The sequence below is a fragment of the Arachis ipaensis genome, chromosome B2 (assembly GCF_059453495.1).
Source record: "Arachis ipaensis isolate K30076 ecotype BB chromosome B2, ASM5945349v1, whole genome shotgun sequence".
Taxonomy (NCBI): domain Eukaryota; kingdom Viridiplantae; phylum Streptophyta; class Magnoliopsida; order Fabales; family Fabaceae; genus Arachis; species Arachis ipaensis.
This window is the reverse complement of record NC_142437.1, coordinates 15,776,188-15,779,247: the sequence shown is the minus strand read 5'-3', so window position 1 is coordinate 15,779,247 and position 3,060 is coordinate 15,776,188. Positions and strand designations below refer to the sequence as shown.

Sequence of the window (3,060 nt, the reverse complement as noted above, 5' to 3'; positions counted from 1 at the left end):
TGATGAACAAGGGAGGTTCAACTTCCCAAGTATCAATGCCAAATAATTTGGCATTTAGCTTCATGATTGCACCAAGAAACTTGGCAGTTTGCTCTTCAGTAACATCCTCATTCTCTTCAGAAGAGGAATACTCATCAGAGCTCATGAATGGCATAAGGAGGTTTAATGGGATCTCTATGGTCTCTAGATGAGCCTCAGAGTCCTTTGGTTCCTCAGAGGGAAGCTCTTTATTGATCACTGGATGTCCCAGGAGGTCTTCCTCCTTGGGATTCACGTCCTCCTCTCCCTCATTGGGTTCGGCCATTTTGGTTATGTCAATGGCCTTGCACTCTCCTTTTGGATTTTCTTCTGTATTGCTTGGGAGAGTGCTAGGAGGGATTTCAGTGATCCTTTTACTCAGCTGGCCCACTTGTGCTTCCAAATTTCTAATGGAAGACCTTGTTTCATTCATGAAACTCACAGTGGCCTTAGATAGATCAGAGACTAAGTTTGCTAAGCTAGATGGGTTCTGCTCAGAATTCTCTGTCTGTTGCTGAGTGGATGATGGAAAAGGCTTGCCATTGCTAAACCTGTTTCTTCCACCATTATTAAAGCCTTGTTGAGGCTTTTGATCCTTCCATGAGAAATTTGGATGATTTCTCCATGATGAGTTATAGGTGTTTCCATAAGGTTCACCTAAGTAATTCACCTCTGCTATTGCAGGGTTCTCAGGATCATAAGCTTCTTCTTCAGAAGGTGCCTCTTGAGTACTGTTGGATGCAGCTTGCATTCCATTCAGATTCTGAGAAATCATATTGACTTGCTGAGTCAATATTTTATTCTGAGCCAATATGGCATTCAGAGTATCAATTTCAAGAACTCCCTTCTTCATAGGCGTCCCATTACTCATAGGATTCCTCTCAGAAGTGTACATGAACTGGTTATTAGCAACCATGTCAATGAGTTCTTGAGCTTCTGCAGGCATTTTCTTTAGGTGAATGGATCCACCTGCAGAAGTATCCAATGACATCTTTGATAACTCAGATAAACCATCATAGAATATATCCAGGATGGTCCATTCTGAAAGCATGTCAGAAGGACACTTTTTGGTCAACTGTTTGTATCTTTTCCAAGCTTCATAGAGGGATTCACCATCTTTTTGTTTGAAGGTTTGAACATCCACTCTAAGCTTGCTCAGCTTTTGAGGAGGAAAGAACTTGGCTAAGAGAGCCGTGACCAGCTTATCCCAAGAGTTCAGGCTATCCTTAGGTTGAGAGTCCAACCATATTCTAGCTATGTCTCTTACAGTAAATGGGAAAAGCATGAGCCTGTAGACTTCAGGATTTACTCCATTAGTCTTAACAGTATCACAGATCTACAAGAATTCAGTTAAGAACTGAAAAGGATCTTCAGATGGAAGTCCATGAAACTTGCAGTTCTGCTGCATTAGAGAAACTAGCTGAGGTTTCAGCTCAAAATTGTTTGCTCCAATGGTAGGGATGGAGATGCTTCTTCCATGTAAATTGGAATAAGGTGCAGTAAAGTCACCAAGCATTCTCCTTGCATTGTTGTTGGGTTCGGCTGCCATCTCCTTTACTTGTTCGAAATTTTCAATCAAGTTGTCTCTGGATTGTTGTAATTTAGCTTCTCTTAGTTTCCTCTTCAGAGTCCTTTCAGGTTCTGGATCAGCTTCAACAAGAATGCCTTTTTCTTTGTTCCTGCTCATAAGAAAGAGAAGAGAACAAGAAAAGAAGAGGGATCCTCTATGTCACAGTAAAGAGGTTCCTTATTGTTAGTAGAAGAAGAAAAGAAGAAAAAATTCGAACACAGATATGAGAGGGGGTTCGAATTTGGTGAGTGATGTGAGGAAGAGATGTTAGTAGATAAATAGAATAGGATGAGGGAGAAGAATTTTCGAAAAATATTTTTGGAAAAAGAGTTAGTGATTTTTGAAAATAGTTTTTTGAAAAAGGTTAGTAGTTTTTTTTTTTCGAAAATTAAAATCAAAGATTAAAATAATTAGTTAATTAAAAAGAAATTTTGAAAAAGAGGGAGATATTTTCGAAAATTAGAGAGAGAGAGAGTTAGTTAGGTAGTTTTGAAAAAGATAAGAAACAAACAAAAAGTTAGTTAGTTAGTTGAAACAAATTTGAAAATCAATTTTGAAAAGAGAAGGAGATAAGAAGTTAGAAAAGATATTTTGAAATCAAATTTTGAAAAAGATAAGATAAGAAGATATTTTTAAAAAGATATGATTGAAATTAGTTTTGAAAAAGATTTGATTTTTAAAAATCACAATTAATGACTTGATTCACAAGAAATCACAAGATATGATTCTAGAACTTAAAGTTTGAATCTTTCTTAACAAGCAAGTAACAAACTTGAAATTTTTGAATCAAAACATTAATTGTTATTGTTATTTTCGAAAATTTGATATAAAAATAAGAAAAAGATTTTTTTGAAAAATATTTTTAGAATTTTTGAAAATAACTAAGAAAAATAAAAAAGATTTTATTTTTGAAAAAGATTTTTGAAAAAGATAGGATTTTTAAAATGAAAATTTGATTTGACTCATGAAAACAACTAGATTTTAAAAATTTTTGAAAAAGTCAAATCTAATTTTCGAATTTATGAGAGAGAAAAAGGAAAAGATATTTTTTTGATTTTTAAATTTTTATGATGAGAGAAAAACAAGAAAAATGATGCAATGCATGAAAGTTATGGATCAAAACAATGAATGCATGCAAAAATGCTATGAATGTCAAGATGAACACCAAGAACACTATGAAGATCATGATGAACATCAAGAACATATTTTTGAAAAATTTTTATATACAAAGAAAACATGCAAGACACCAAACTTAGAATTCTTTAATGCTTAGACACTAAGAATTCAAGAATGCATATGAAAAACAAGAAAAGACACAAAATATGCAAATGCAAAGATCAAACAAGAAGACTTACCAAGAATAACTTGAAGATCATGGAGAACACTATGAATGCATAAAAATTTTTGAAAAATGCAACATGAGTATGCAATTGACACCAAACTTATAACATGACTCAAGACTCAAACAAGAA

The 3,060-nt window shown here is 34.1% G+C and overlaps 1 non-coding gene across 1 annotated transcript; it reads left to right on the top strand.

Moving 5' to 3' along the window:
* Nucleotides 1-1,063: 1,063 nt before the first annotated feature.
* LOC148573119 (small nucleolar RNA R71) lies at nt 1,064-1,171 on the top strand. Its single transcript, XR_015906147.1, has one exon. It is a non-coding gene; the product is annotated as a small nucleolar RNA R71 (small nucleolar RNA).
* Nucleotides 1,172-3,060: the final 1,889 nt, after the last annotated feature.